The following is a 15537-nucleotide window of genomic DNA, read 5'->3' as shown; positions in this document are numbered from 1 at the left end:
GGACATAGGTCCACGTTTTGGTATAGCCCTCATATAACGGTACCCCCCGATTTACGGTATTTTGACGTTTTTAGCCACATTTTCAGACCGATTTAGCTATAAATTGGCATTTAGGGTTCTTAAGTGCCAATAAACTTATATAACAAAAGTTGTGGACATAGGTCCACGTTTTGGAATAGCCCCCATATAACGGTACCCCCCGATTTACGGTATTTTGACGTTTTTAGCTACATTTTCAGACCGATTTAGCTATAATTTGACATTTAGCGTTCCTAAGTGTCAAAAATCTTATATAACAAAAGTTGTGGACATAGGTCCACGTTTTGGTATAGCCCCCATATAACGGTACCCCCCGATTTACGGTATTTTGACGTTTTTAGCTACAGTTTCAGACCGATTTAGCTATAATTTGTCATTTAGGGTTCTTAAGTGTCAATAATCTTATATAACAAAAGTTGTGGACATAGGTCCACGTTTTGGTATAGCCCCCATATAACGGTACCCCCCGATTTACGGTATTTTGACGTTTTTAGCCACATTTTCAGACCGATTTAGCTATAAATTGGCATTTAGGGTTCTTAAGTGCCAATAAACTTATATAACAAAAATAGTGGACATAGGTCCATGTTTTGGAATAGCCCCCATATAACCTTACCGCCCGATTTCAGGTATTTTTGACGTTTTAAGTCACATTTCTAGACCGAATTAGCTATAATTTGATATTTAGGGTTCTAAGTGACCAAAAAACTTATATTCGAAAAAATTTTGAACATAGGTACATGTTTTGGTATAGCCCCATATTACGGTACCTCCCGATTTTCGGTATTTTGAGATTTTTACGTACAAGTTTTAACCGAATTAGCTGTAATTTGAACATTTGACACTTGAAGTTCTTAGTGGTTACCACACCTCTCCACCAAAATTGTCTGAAATTTTGCGAAAATTCGTCTTTTGTTTGCAGGCAGGTCAAGTTCTATGATGGGCTACATCGGTCCACCTTTTGGTATAGCCCACATATAACGGTACACCCGATTTACGGTATTTGACGTTTTTAGCTACATTTTCAGAGCGATTTAGCTATAATTTGTCATTTATGGTTCTTAAATGTCAATAAACTTATATAACTAGCGGACATAGGTCCATGTTTTGGAATAGCCCCCATCCCATTTAAGTCACATTGCTAGACCGAATTAGATATAATTTGATATTTAGGGTTCTTAGTGACCAAAAAACTTATATTCAAAAATATTATGAATATAGGTCCATGTTTACAAGTTTTAAGCGAATTATCTGTAATTTGAACATTCAACATTTGAAATTTTTAATGGTCACCACACCTCTCCACCAAAAATTGTCAAGAAAGGTCGATGTATTGATAAAGCCCCCATATAAAAGTACCTCCCGATGTTCAGTAATTTGATAATTTTAGCTACTATATTAAACCGAACTAGAAGTAATTTGACATTTGAAGTTCTTAGTGGTTGCAACACCTCTCCATCAAAAATTGCCAACATAGGTCCATGTTCGGATATAGCTCCCATATAACGGTACCTCCCAATTTTCAGTAATTTGGCAATTTTAGCTAACTGTAATTTGACATTTAAAGGTTGTAGTGGTAACCACACATCTGCATCAACAATTTTCAACATACCACCAATATTTTACTTAATATGTTTAACCGAACGTAGGTCCATGTTTTGGTATAGCCCCAAAACAAACCTCCCGATTCTCCGTACCTTAGCTTTATTTTTGGACGTAATTTGAAATTCAAAAGCCAACAAAAATTGTTCATTTAAGTTCATATTTTCGTATAGCCCACATACCTCCGAACTAGCTGTTAATGACATTTGAAGTTCCCACGTTATGTACCGATTTTCGGTATTTTGAGGATTCTAGCTACAATTTTTAACCGAATTAGGAGTTATTTGACATTAAAGGCTCCCATCAAAAACTGTCAAAATAGGTCCATGTCCATGAAAACTAACTAATTTGGCAATTTTAACTAACTGTAATTTGACATTTGAAGGTTGTAGTGGTAACCACACATCTGCATCAACAATTTTCAACATACCACCAATATTTTACAAACAAACCTCCTTCTCCGTACCTTTGGACGAACTTTCCGTAATTTGAAATTCAAAAGCCAACAAAAATTGTTCATTTAAGTTCATATTTTTGTATAGCCCACATACCTCCCACGTTATGTACCGATTTTCGGTATTTTGAGGATTCTAGCTACAATTTTTAACCGAATTAGGAGTTATTTGACATTAAAGGCTCCCATCAAAAACTGTCAAAATAGGTCCATGTTTTATTATAACCCCTATATAACGGTACCTCATAATTTCTAGCCCACCAAAAATTGTCAACATAAGTACATAGTTAGATATAGGCACCATAAAAAAGGGCCTCGCGAATGAAGCATTTTATGTACATTCTTACATTTTAACGTACCAACTTAAAGTTGGGGACAAGAATGAAAACTAATTATTCCATTTCAGTTCAGAATATTTTATGGTGGAGGGTATGAAAAGTTCGGCCCGGCCGAACTTAACGCTTTTTTATTTACTTGTTTCAACATAGGTACCTTCTAGGTTATCATGGAGGTCATTAAGATAAATGGCAAATAATGTGGGCGACAAAAAGCAACCTTGCTTTACCCCGGTCTAATCGGCAGACTTTGTGTTTTTATATATCTCCTCCACAAAAGCAATGATTTTTGAGGACAGGCCTATCTCACATAGTTTATATATAAGAAGATGTTTTGGTACCTTGTCAAAAGCAGCCTTGAAATCAACAAAAAGTGCATATACTTTTTTGTTCTCGTGGAACTTTATATGCACAATTCTTTCCGGAAAACTGCCTGGTACTCATTAAGGATATGATGTCTGTCCATCCAACTTACTATTGGAAATATTATTCCAGTACGAAATATTTCATAATCATCAAATCCGTTTAGAATCCTAGTAAAGCAGTCACATAGCCGCCTTAAGAAATTATCTGTCGCATGTATGAAGAACTCGTAGGGGACCCGGTCATCTCCTGGTGCTTTATTATCTTTTAATCTTTTTAGTTGGGACTTAATTTCGTCTATTATTCCGCGCATACAATATGGGGCGGGTGTTACATATTGGGTTCAAAAGTTCATTGACATAATTCTTCATCGAATCCGCAGATATGTGACAATCCATATTTTCATTCACCTGTCTAATTTCTTTAGCTAACTTCCACCAGGACTTACTATCCGATATATTATCAAGTTTTTTCTCCAAGCTCTTGTAGTACTCTAATTTTTTGACTTTACACACCCTTAAATATAATTTCCTTTGTTCTGCATATGTTATTATGTCTCCTTCTGCATCGTTTTCTTCCTGTTTCTTAAACATCCCGCATCGAACCATTTATTTTTATACCCTCCACCATAGTATGGAGGGTATATTAAGTTTGTTTTTCCGTTTGTAACGCATTGAAATACTCATTTGCGACCCTATAAAGTATATATATTCTTGATCAGGGTAAAATTCTGAGTCGATCTGTGCACGTCCGTACGTCCGTCCGTCTGTGGTAATCACTCTAGCATCCACAAAAATGGAGATAAAACGCTGAAATTTTGGGAAAATGCGTCTTTTGTTTGCAGGCAGGTCAAGTTCGATGATGGGCTATATCGGTCCACGTTTTGGTATAGCCCCCATATAACGGTACCCCCCGATTTACGGTATTTTGCCGGTTTTAGCTACATTTTCAGACCGATTTAGCTATAATTTGACATTTAGGGTTCTTATGTGTCAATAAACTTATATAACAAAAGTTGTGGACATAGGTCCATGTTTTGGTATAGCCCCCATATAACGGTACCCCCCGATTTACGGTATTTTGACGTTTTTCGCTACATTTTCAGACCGATTTAGCTATAATTTGACATTTAGGGTTCTTAGGTGTCAACAAACTTATATAACAAAAGATGTGGACATAGGTCCACGTTTTGGTATAGCCCCCATATAACGGTACCCCCCGATTTACGGTATATTGACGTTTTTAGCTACATTTTCAGACCGATTTAGCTATAATTTGACATTTAGGGCTCTTATGTGTCAGTAAACTTACATAACAAAACTTGTGGACATAGGTCTACGTTTTGGTATAGCCCCCATATAACGGTACCCCCGATTTACGGTATTTTTACGTTTTTAACTACATTTTCAGACCGATTTAGCTATAATTTGACAGTTACGGTTCTTAAGTGTCAATAAACTTATATAACAAAAGTTGTGGACATAGGTCCACGTTTTTGTATATCCCCCATATAACGGTACCCCCCGATTTACGGTATTTTTACGTTTTTAGCTACATTTTCAGACCGATTTAGCTATAATTTACCATTTAGGGTTCTTAAGTGTCAATAAACTTATATAACAAAACTTGTGGACATAGGTCCACGTTTTGGTATAGCCCCATATAACGGTACCTCCCGATTTTCGGTATTTTACCTACAAGTTTTAACCGAATTAGCTGTAATTTTAACATTTGAAGTTTGAAGTTCTTAGTGGTCCCCACACCTCTCCACCAAAATTGTCTGAAATTTTGGGAAATGCGTCTTTTGTTTGCAGGCAGGTCAAGTTCGATGATGGGCTATATCGGTTCACATTTTGGTATAGCCCCCATATAAAGGTACCCCCCGATTTACGGTATTTTGACGTTTTTAGCTACATTTTCAGACCGATTTAGCTATAAATTGACATTTAGGTTTCTTAAATGTCAATAAACTTACATATATAACTAGTGGACATATGTAGGTCCATGTTTTGGAATAGCCCCCATCCCATTTAAGTCACATTTCTAGACCGAATTAGATATAATAATTTGATATTTAGGGTTCTTAGTGACCAAAAAACTTATATTCGAAAAAATTATGAACATAGGTCAATGTTTTGGTATAGCCCCATATAACGGTACCTCCCGATTTTCGGTATTTTGAGAATTTTACCTACAAGTTTTAACCGAATTATCTGTAATTTGAACATTTGACATTTGAAATTCTTAGTGGTCACCACACCTCTCCACCAAAAATTGTCAAGAAAGGTCGATGTATTGATAAAGCCCCCATATAAAAGTGCCTCCCGATTTTCAGTAATTTGATAATTTTAGCTACAATATTAAACCGAACTAGCAGTAATTTGACATTTGAAGTTCTTAGTGGTCACAACACCTCCCCATCAAAAATTGTCAACATAGGTCCATGTTCGGATATAGCTCCCATATAACGGTACCTCCCAATTTTCAGTAATTTAGCAATTTTTGCTACAATTTTTAACCGAACTATGTAACTGTAATTTGACATTTGAAGGCTGTAGTGGTCACCACACATCTGCATCAACAATTTTCAACATAGCCCCAATATAACGATACTTCCCGATTTTTGGTACTTTGAGGATTTTACTTAAAATGTTTAACCGAACGTAGGTCCATGTTTTGGTATAGCCCCAAAACAAACCTCCCGATTTTCCGTACCTTAGCTTTATTTTTGGACGAACTTTCCGTAATTTGAAATTTAAAAGCCAACAAAAATTCTGCAACAAAAATTGTTCATTTAAGTTCATAGCCCATGTATAGCCCACATACCTCCGAACTAGCTGTTAATGACATTTGAAGTTTCCACGTAATGTACCGATTTTCGGTATTTATAATATATTATAACCCCTCCCTATATAACGGTACCTCCCAATTTCTAGCCCACCAAAAATTGTCAACATTAGATATAGGCACCATAAAAAAGGGCCTCCCGAATGAAGCATTTTATGTACATTATCTGACATTTTAACTTAAAGTTGGGGACAATAATGAAAACTAATTATTCCATTTTAGATCAGAATATTTTATGGTGGAGGGTATGAAAAGTTCGGCCCGGCCGAACTTAACGCTTTTTTACTTGTTTGTATTTATATTATACTTCTAGCATCTCAGTCGAGATAGCACACAAATCAATTACAAAATTACCATTTTTATTAGCAAATGTGTATTTTCCTTCTTCATTGCCTCTGATTCTTCCATTCAAAACTACCAGGCCATAATTACTGCATAATTCTATGTATTTTTGCCATTTGAGTTTATGGTTTTATCTTGCGATTTTCGAATACTGGAGCAATTTTTCATCAATTCCTCCGGTAGCTCTTGTTTTTCTCCGATTGGAGCATTATGATCACCGATAATTATTTTGCTACATTCGCTGCTCTCAACTCCACTTTTCAGCCTTTCAAAATCTTCATTCCAGTTTACTCCTCTTAAATATACTGGCACAATTTCAAATCTAAAGGATTTAACTCGCATTGTGTTATAACTTGACTTCCTCGGTTAGTGATTTTATGTTGGAATCCATCATTCTTCAAGCTGTTTTTCACTCCCAGTAACTGTCCACCTATGCCTCTCCCTCTAGTTTTGAAATTTTTGAACTGTTTTGCATACAGAGTTGTTGACTTTTTTCTTCCACATGCGTTTGCAGAAGTATAAAAATATCGAATTTTTCTAAATATTCACAAAAAAGGTGGTAAAGATTTTTGTTTCCTAGTTTAAAACTATAACTGAATTATTTTTACTGAATTTTATTTATGAATGTTCAAATAGATCAAATCACTACATTTTATAATCTTAATATGATACTGCCTTGAAATATATGATAACTAGACATCGGATTTTTGCATATTTTTGAAAATTATAATGCAAATAATTTGTTTATTAAACAATATAATCTGGAGCTTTGTACGTATTATTGATTATTTTCAATATGACATCGAGTTTTTATTATTGGAACGATATAATTCTATATAATACCGAAATTTCAAAAATATGCAAAAATCCAATGTCTAATGATAACCTAATAAATAGTACCATAATCCACTTTAAAGTTTGCAGAAACACGTTTTAATGCATTAATAATAAATTTTAATCAATTTGTGGAGAAAAATGTCATTTAGTTCGTTTCAGTAGTTTCGGCCAAAAAAATTGATTTGGGAGCATAGTGTAAAGATACGAATAAATATTGTGCATTATTTACCTAGTGAAGTTTCCCTTATTTCATTAACCCTACGATCCATAACCAGATACCCGGGTACCTTTTTGAACTTTAAAGTGCTGCTGTTCCTTTATTATTGAAGATATCAACATGAAACTCCGGATCATAAGAGATTTCGGCTAAACTTAGAGACTGGAAAAAAGTTTATCAAATTTGGTTAAATATATTAACTAAAAAATGAGTTTAAAGTTTTTGTATACGGGGGTCCATGACCGGGGTACCCGGGTACCTTAGTGTAAATTACCTTATATTTCAAAGAAAAAGCTTTTGTTTTATTTTTATTTTGTTTCAAAATGTTTATTCATGTGTAAAAAATTAACTGTAATTGTTTTTTAGTTAAATTATTTATATTTTATTCATATTAACTTATTTCTAATATTTGATGTCTTATGTTGAGTCATTGTTGAAAAATGGAAAACATTTTGATATTGTTTTAGTATGTTGATCGCAAACTGGTTTCTTGCAAACGTTGCAGACTTTTCTCGTCTTTCTTCTCCTGTTGCCTGGCAAAGAAGCGCACAAATAGCAGCTTCCCGTTATAGGCTTCCTGCCCTCAGTAGAAGCAGCCGCAGAAGTCGAAGGTTGCTCGGTATATTGTACCGTCTCCACTGGTCTTCCCATAACGCTCTCAATTGCTGTTTTGGTGGAAAAATGGCGCGTTACTTGGCGCTTGGCTGGTCTTTCTTTTATTATTGGCACACACAAATCTCCAGCAAGTTTACGTAAAAAGTGCTTTCTCCGTGTTGTTTGATATGGAACAGTTCTGTTGTTCTCATAAAATATAATGTATGCCGAGAAAGTACTAACATCGAGCATATTGTAAAAAAACGACAAAGGCCACCTTTTTGTGTGTCTCTGGGTGGTATACTCACGAAGCGTCTGGACCATAACATCCACGCCACCTTTCGTTTTGTTGTAAAAATTTATGATTTCTGGTTTGCCGTTTTCGTCTACAGTTGCATCATCATGCAGAGTCGACAACAATATTACGGAATTTCTTTTCCTCTGTTTATATGAAACCATAGTCACCTTCTCGTGGAAACAAAATTTGCTCATCCCAACAGTCATTTTTTATCGTCTCTCATTTCTGTTGGTATATATGCTTTGTTTCGCCGCAGTGTTCCAACAATGCTGAGATTGACGGATATCAGATGCTTTGCTAGTGGCAGCGTCGTAAACAAATTATCCATTGTGATATTACGTCCGCTATTGTGGTATGGCCCAACCAAATCTCTGACTACTCTTTCGCCTACACCGATTTCGCGACCACTCTCTTGTTTGCCTGTATATATTTGGCCTTGAAGAGGATATGAATTTTTAGCACCGCATATCCACCATACCTTGATCCCGTATTTTGCAGGCTTCGATGGAATATACTGGGTAAATTTTGTTCTGCCGCGGTACGCAAACAATTGTTCGTCGATTGTTAAATTTTCTGTAGGCACATAATATTTTGCGAGATTAGCGTTCAACATTACCCAAATATCTCGTATTGGAGCAGCTTTGTCTGTGCGCTGTCTCTCGTTTCTTGTTCTCGCGTCATCAAAACGTATAAAACGAATAAGATCCCAGAAACGGTTTAATCCCATTGTTGCACGGAATAGAGGATGAGACAATTGCGTCCATAAATCCCTTGTATTTTCATCATTGGAATGATTTGCGCCTGCCATTATCATCATTCCAATGAATGCGTATATTTCTTCCACTGTCGTATCCTTCCACTTCAATTGACGCTTTGTTGGGTTTGCTGCATTGTAGGCATCAAAAGTTGAATTGGCTTTTTTGTTGGTATGACGCACGATTATATCGACAATTTCTATTGTAAAATAACTCTTGAAGCATTGCATACCAGTCATACTTTCCGTCATTCGTAATGGACCACTGCGAGTTCTTACGATGTTGTGACTCCTTATTTGATGACAAACAGGTGGTGATTGTTGCCATTGAGTGCCATCACGTGCAATCATAGATTGTTGCCATTGAGTACCATCACGTGCAATCGTACTTTCTGTTGTGCTTGATGTTGGTGCATTTTCTTCAACCATATCAGTTTCGCTGTCACTATCATCTTCAAATACATCTTGCTCAATTTGCATTGGCGTGTCAATAGCGGCTGGAATTTCGTTGTCATTGTCTTCACTTTCTGAATCTTGCACTTCTCCCGTAAATACATCTCCTTCTTCCTCAGTTGGCTCCAAAGTTTCGTCATCATCGCTATCCCCAATCATATTATCAAGTATAGACTCAATATATCTGCTTCTGGCTTCTTCACTCAAACGCATTTATTGTCTTTCTGTTAAATATTCTACTCCGCGGTTCATTTTTCACTGTTCACTGTTCAACTTATACTGACGAAATCATTGAAATGTATTCTTTTTATACCTTTCTTTTTTAACATTGTACAGTTATTTGTACAGTTAAGATGTAAAAACTAAGAGTTTTTTATAATTTGTGCATATAAATATTATTTTATTTGAATATAAACGAAAAAACTTCAATTGTGTACCCGGGTACCCTGGTTGTGGACTCTCGTTTGTCCAGGTGGTTATGGATCGTAGGGTTAAATCAATAAAAAATATAGTAAACAAAAAATAATTGTTTCCCGTACCGGGAATCGAACCCGGGCCTTCCGGGTGAGAGCCGGATATCCTAACCACTAGACAATACGGGACTGTTGAAGACCATGTTGCCCCAACCCTACTATAATATTTATGAAATAGCTATGCAAGCAACAAACAAGCAACCATTCACTATTCACAGTGGCCAAAATTGAATCACAAATCATAACGCCAACAAACAGACACGTTTCTTTAAACAATCAAACGTATAGAAAAAGAACAACAAACATTCAAAAAACAAGTTTGTTTTCTTTTCACTCCCTCTTATGTTTGCCTTTCTGCCACTGCTAGACATTCTTATTGCTTGTTTAAAAAACAATCCATTCATTCACAAGTGATGTGCTGTGTGTGGCAAGGGGTAGTTGGAAGGTGAACCACTGCCTAACAGAATGACTAACTTGCCTATAAGCGTCTATCACGTGCTTACAAAATATTTATAAATACATTTCAAATTTTCACTTTGTTATTTAAGTGGAAAATTACGTTCAAAATAATACATCCGAATGTATTAGTATCGAGACAATTACTTCGAAGTCCATAAAAATGAACTGCCAACAAATGAAAATTAATGTTTACTCCTTTCTTTCGTGTAGACTGTGTTGTTTTGCGGGGGGAAAGTGGCGCGGCATTGCATCAATTTGATGCCCAATAATAACCATAACAATGAAAAGAAAGGCAAGATGGAATCGTGCATTGTGGTCGTTAACTTTTTGACCAAGTTTCAGGTACACTCTACGAAGTGAATGAAGATGGCTTGGAGTTTTTTAGTCGCTTTTTATTGGTCTACTGAATAAAGTGACGTTTATTTTGTAAACAAAACATACAGTGTGGACAGTTTAAATAAAAACAGGAAAACTTTTACATGTATTAAAGTTATTCTATGGGTTCCTCTAGTGCTTGAAGGCCCCTATTTGCTTCGAACTTCACAAATACACACTCCGTTTTTAATTTGTAAAGATTTATTTTAGTGGAGCTGGTTTATATGTATATGTCTATAAGCTTATATTTAGACTGACACGGGCCCTACACAGTGAATACGATCCGAACAAAATATCCATGTTCTACACACCTTCATCGTTTATATAACACTTTAAAGGTATTATTCATATAGAACGCGTTCTACATTCCTTTGAAACAATATAGGTACATATGTACCTATACAAACCTCCTGCCGTATTCGCGCCCAGAACATATGGTATTCATAGGTATAAAATGTGTGATTGTGTTTAGCCTATAACGTGTCTAACAACAACAGCTGTTAAAACAAATACACAAAAAATGTGTTGGCTTGTTGCCGTTGCTAATACTATTACTGTATCAGGTTATAGCAACACCCTCATGATCGTTTTTTCCTCAATCTTACGCTCCCCTCCTTATTCTTAGTAATTCTTTTCGCCGTAACCCCAACAGTTCCACCTCATCTCAATTAATATGACCTCCCACTTGTTTACCTTTGTTTGTTGTTGTTTGTTATTCAGTTATTTTGTTGTTGACTAAAGCAACAATCCTGCCGGAATAGAAATGTAGATACACGCTTAAAGGACACAACAACAAAACAAACACACCTTTGTCCCCGCTTGCCTTTGAATCAAACAACAAACCCTTTTCATTTCTTAGCACGGAAAGGGAGACCATGCATACGTCCTGTGTGTAGTGGGCCACAACTACATTCGGTAAGCGGGCTACAATTTTCTAATAAAAATTCTTTGTGATTTCTATTTTATTTCCATTAATAACAAATAGGCATGCAATTGCTCTTGTTGCATGTTTTTCATGTTGCTCAACCCCTCTGTTGTCTCTATTTACCTCATGTTCATCCTTTACAAATATCCTGCATAGTATTTCGTGAGATCCTTTGTTGTAATGTAGACACATGTTATTATTGTTGCTGTATAAGAAAGAGAATTGTTAAGGTTCCACACGTGATTCACGAGAATACGAGTCACGTTTCACTGTTGTTGTTCCTATTATCCTCTTATATTGGTCACTAATGGTAAATGTTTCCAGGTTTTGAACTATTTTAATGTTTATATGTTAGGAAAGGATTAAAAGTTTGAAGACACATTGTCCTACAATTTGCAATTAATTAAATGTGAAAATGGAATGACCGACCTTCATATTTGGAATTTTCCATAGATTTTGTATTAAAGACTTAAGCTAAAAACACATCCAATGTTTGAGTAAAGTTTTGTGAAATTTCTGGCAGATGAATAAAAGACAAAGTGCTGCCAATTTTTCTTTATTCTTCTACCGGAAATGACACAAAACTTTACTCAAACGTTAGATGTATTTTCAGCTTTAGAGAAATTGGGATAAAAGGTATATAGAATGGCACATGCATGATTCAAACTAATTCACTTTTAGTTTCCAGAGTCGCCAGCAGTACCACCACAGGTCAATACTGAGCATCCTCTACTCTTTCAAAAACTTTTTGAAAACCTCAATTGTAGATTTTCGAAGTCAGAATATACAATGAGCCGTTTAGTTTCATTATAGGTATAATCATGCGAAATACTTGACCAGGCTTTTTATATTCCTTCTATAAGTATAAATTTGTCATATTCCTTCGATAGGTTCATTTTTATACCCTCGGCATTTATGATAACGGGCAAAATTTACCTTATCGAAATCCGTTTCAGATAATTTGGAGTTGATTTAGCCAGGTCCGTCCGCCTGTCTGGCTGGAGCGCACGATAACTCTCGAAAGGATCAAGCGTTTCGGTCCAAAATTTGGCTTTCGTAATATTTTGTCCAAACTTAGTTTAAGTTCGAAGATGGGTTATATCGGTCCAATCCTCCTGGTACCTCCCCCACAAAAGTTCGAAAATGTTCGGAAAAATTCTGTGCACAATAACTCTTGATGGGAGCGACGATTTGGTCCATCCTAATACATCTACCAGATATGTATAGATCAAGTTCGAACATGGACTATCTTTATCCACTCCTACACAAAATTTTTGGATATTTTTTTTAAGACCTGTTCTCGAATCTCTTTGATTTTTATTGAATCAACTTGCATTTGCTGCTCCATACTTCTTGGGAAAACAGCCCGAAGTTGTAAAAACCCCCAATGGCACCATATGTAGTGGCTGGAGAGCTCGAACCGAATACTACGTTCTTCCACACTTTGGATATCCTAATATGTCTTCGAATATTAGATGTAATTCGAAGGTGTTGCTTATAGGTCCACTCCTTCCGGTACTTCCCCCACAAAAGTTCGAAAATATTCGCTAAAATGGTACGCGCAATGTCTCATAGACGTAGCAAACGATTTGGTCCAAACTTTGGATCTCTAAATATTGTCGAAACTTAGTTTATATTCAAATTTGGGCGCTATCTCTCCAATCCTTAAGCAACCGCTCACACAAATGTTAAAAATTTCTGTGTGGTTAAGGGTCTGTTCGAGGATCCTTTGGACATTTTTATCGAAGATTTTCCTAGTGGTCCTATTTACAACGATATTATGTTTTTCGTAGGCTAGTACGGTAAAAAATAGCCCTATCTATCGATATCCCCGCAAATTTTTGAGCTTTAATCATATCCACATTTTTGTGGGTTCATACGCCCAAAATTAATAAAAAGCATTAAAAATTAAAATTGCCTTACAAATGAATTAATATTTGAAATTTTGATAATGTAAAGCAGTAGCGACAAAATGGAATCTTGTGGCTCACCACAAGTAACATCTCCAGCGGACGACAAATTGTTTTTATGAACAACCAAAAATACTGAAATAACTTTTCGACTTCTGTTAAATTTTTCAGTAATTCGATGAATCGAGCGACAATTTTGGATTTACCCCTAAACAAAGCGACTTATCTTTTCTAGTTGTGATTTAAATTAGTTTATTTTAATAATTATTCACTAAAACAATATTTTTGCCATCAAATATCAAACAAACACTTCACCTCAATCGCACGCAAAACAAATACTCAACCCAAACGGAATAACGATAAAACTAATCGTGAAATTTCTATAGTTTGTCTAAGGGATTCTATCAATTTGAACTGCTTTTTGTTAATGTCCGTAAGTGGAATCGAAAAAAAACACACGTAATTTCAATGGTAGTTAAAGACTTCGTCTACCTCGGCACTGCCATAAACACAACAAACAACATCAGTTGTGAAATAAGAAGAAGAATTGTATTGGCCAACAGATGCTACTATGGTCTAAGTAAGCAATTTAAAAACAAAGCCACATCGCGCCAAACAAAAATAACACTATACAAAACGCTGATACTACCCGTGCTAATGTATGGCTCCGAAGCATGGGTACTTGCGCAAGCAGATAAGGCAGTGCTTGGTGTGTTTGAGAGGAAAATTCTTCGAAAGATCTACGGGCCGATTTGCTTTGACGGTGAATATCGACGTCGTATGAACCACGAGCTATATAAGCTATACAAAGACATGAATATAGTTTAACGTATCGAGATGCAACGATTGCGTTGGCTAGGCCATATCATGAGAATGAGCGATGATGAACCCGCTAAAAAGGCGTATGAATACATGCCACATGGCGGTGCACGCAGAATCGGCAGGCCTAAGCTTCGATGGAGTAAACAAGTGGATGAAGAAATGGAAAGGCGCGGTATTCCAAAAAGTCAAGCGAAAAACAGAGAGGAATGGAGATCTTTTCTTAGTTCGGTCTATGGAACAAATGTTCTGTAATTGGCCAACTAAGTAAGTACGTATTAATTAAAATTACTAAAATTTATTAATTAAATTATAAATTATTTTGCTGATGATTTCAAAGTATAGAATACAAAAGCAAATATAAATTTTCTTTATACTTTGCATATTTATTGTTTTAATGAAATGTATTGAATTGAAATTGTTTTTGGTGGTCATTTTTAGGCCGTCAGTCCAGCCACAAATCCCAGATAGGAGCAACCCCATCGGAACAGTGGGAAGATTCTAATCACAAAAGAATCATAATCTTGGATCATCACACGAACCTTATTAATAGGGTAGAACGTCAGTTCATACCTACTAATGACAAATTTTGCACAGTAAAAACAAAATATATTAGATCCAGCGTTAACAAAGTGAATGAGAAGTAAAGGCGAAAAAAATCATAATATAAACTAAATTAACACTGAAATAAACCTACAACAAGTATTTCGATATTTTTTAACCACACATTTTTTAAATAAGAAAAATAAAACAACATCAATTCCACACCACTGGAAATTATCGTTATCTACAACAACAACATTCACTTATATTCGACATGTATGTATGTTTATTTGTTGTTCGTTCGCCGCCTTCTGTGTGTTTTGTTGTTGTGCTTAGTGGCATGGCAAGCTACTTCATCAGCCATTTTAGTTCACATAAGGGCTATGCTTGTTGTTAGGTAAATATTTTCAGTTAGTGATCTGTGCGTTGAGTTTATTTCATAGAATGTGAAAAAACGATTTCCCATACCGGGAATCGAACCCGGGCCTTCTGGGTGAAAGCCAGATATCCTAGCCACTAGACCATATGGGATATATGATTCGGTGTTGTTAAATGAATTGTTGTGCACATTGAGCTGTTTGTCTGCCGTGGCATCGAAACCATAAACACGCTTATTGAGTCATTGAAAAATTATGTGTTTGAAATTGTTAAGTGGTGTATCTCGTGTTCGTTCTGGTAACGATACAAATGTATGGATTGAGTTCCCTGTCGGACTTTTATTAACCAGTTGATAAAATTATTGATAATAGATCGATAATTTTTAAACTGACTAAAAACTAGCTGAAAAGTTATCTAGAGATGAACCACTTTGAACAGAAAAAAATTCGGCAATTGTCCATGTCTAGATAACTTTTCGACCAATATAAAGTTAGTCGAAAAGTTATCTAGAGATTAACCA

The 15537-nt window shown here is 35.7% G+C and overlaps 2 non-coding genes across 2 annotated transcripts; both read right to left on the bottom strand.

Annotated features, from left to right (window-relative positions):
• Positions 1-9665: 9665 nt before the first annotated feature.
• Positions 9666-9737, bottom strand: TRNAE-CUC (transfer RNA glutamic acid (anticodon CUC)). The gene has a single exon. It is a non-coding gene; the product is annotated as a tRNA-Glu (tRNA).
• Positions 9738-15098: 5361 nt separating this feature from the next.
• TRNAE-UUC (transfer RNA glutamic acid (anticodon UUC)) lies at positions 15099-15170 on the bottom strand. Its single transcript has one exon. It is a non-coding gene; the product is annotated as a tRNA-Glu (tRNA).
• Between the last annotated feature and the right edge of the window lie 367 nt (positions 15171-15537).

This window comes from Musca autumnalis, unplaced genomic scaffold (assembly GCF_047663935.1).
Source record: "Musca autumnalis isolate F117 unplaced genomic scaffold, ASM4766393v1 scaffold_5, whole genome shotgun sequence".
NCBI classification, from domain to species: Eukaryota; Metazoa; Arthropoda; class Insecta; order Diptera; family Muscidae; genus Musca; species Musca autumnalis.
The sequence above is the reverse complement of the archived record's forward strand: the minus strand, read 5'-3'. Positions and strand labels throughout refer to the sequence as shown.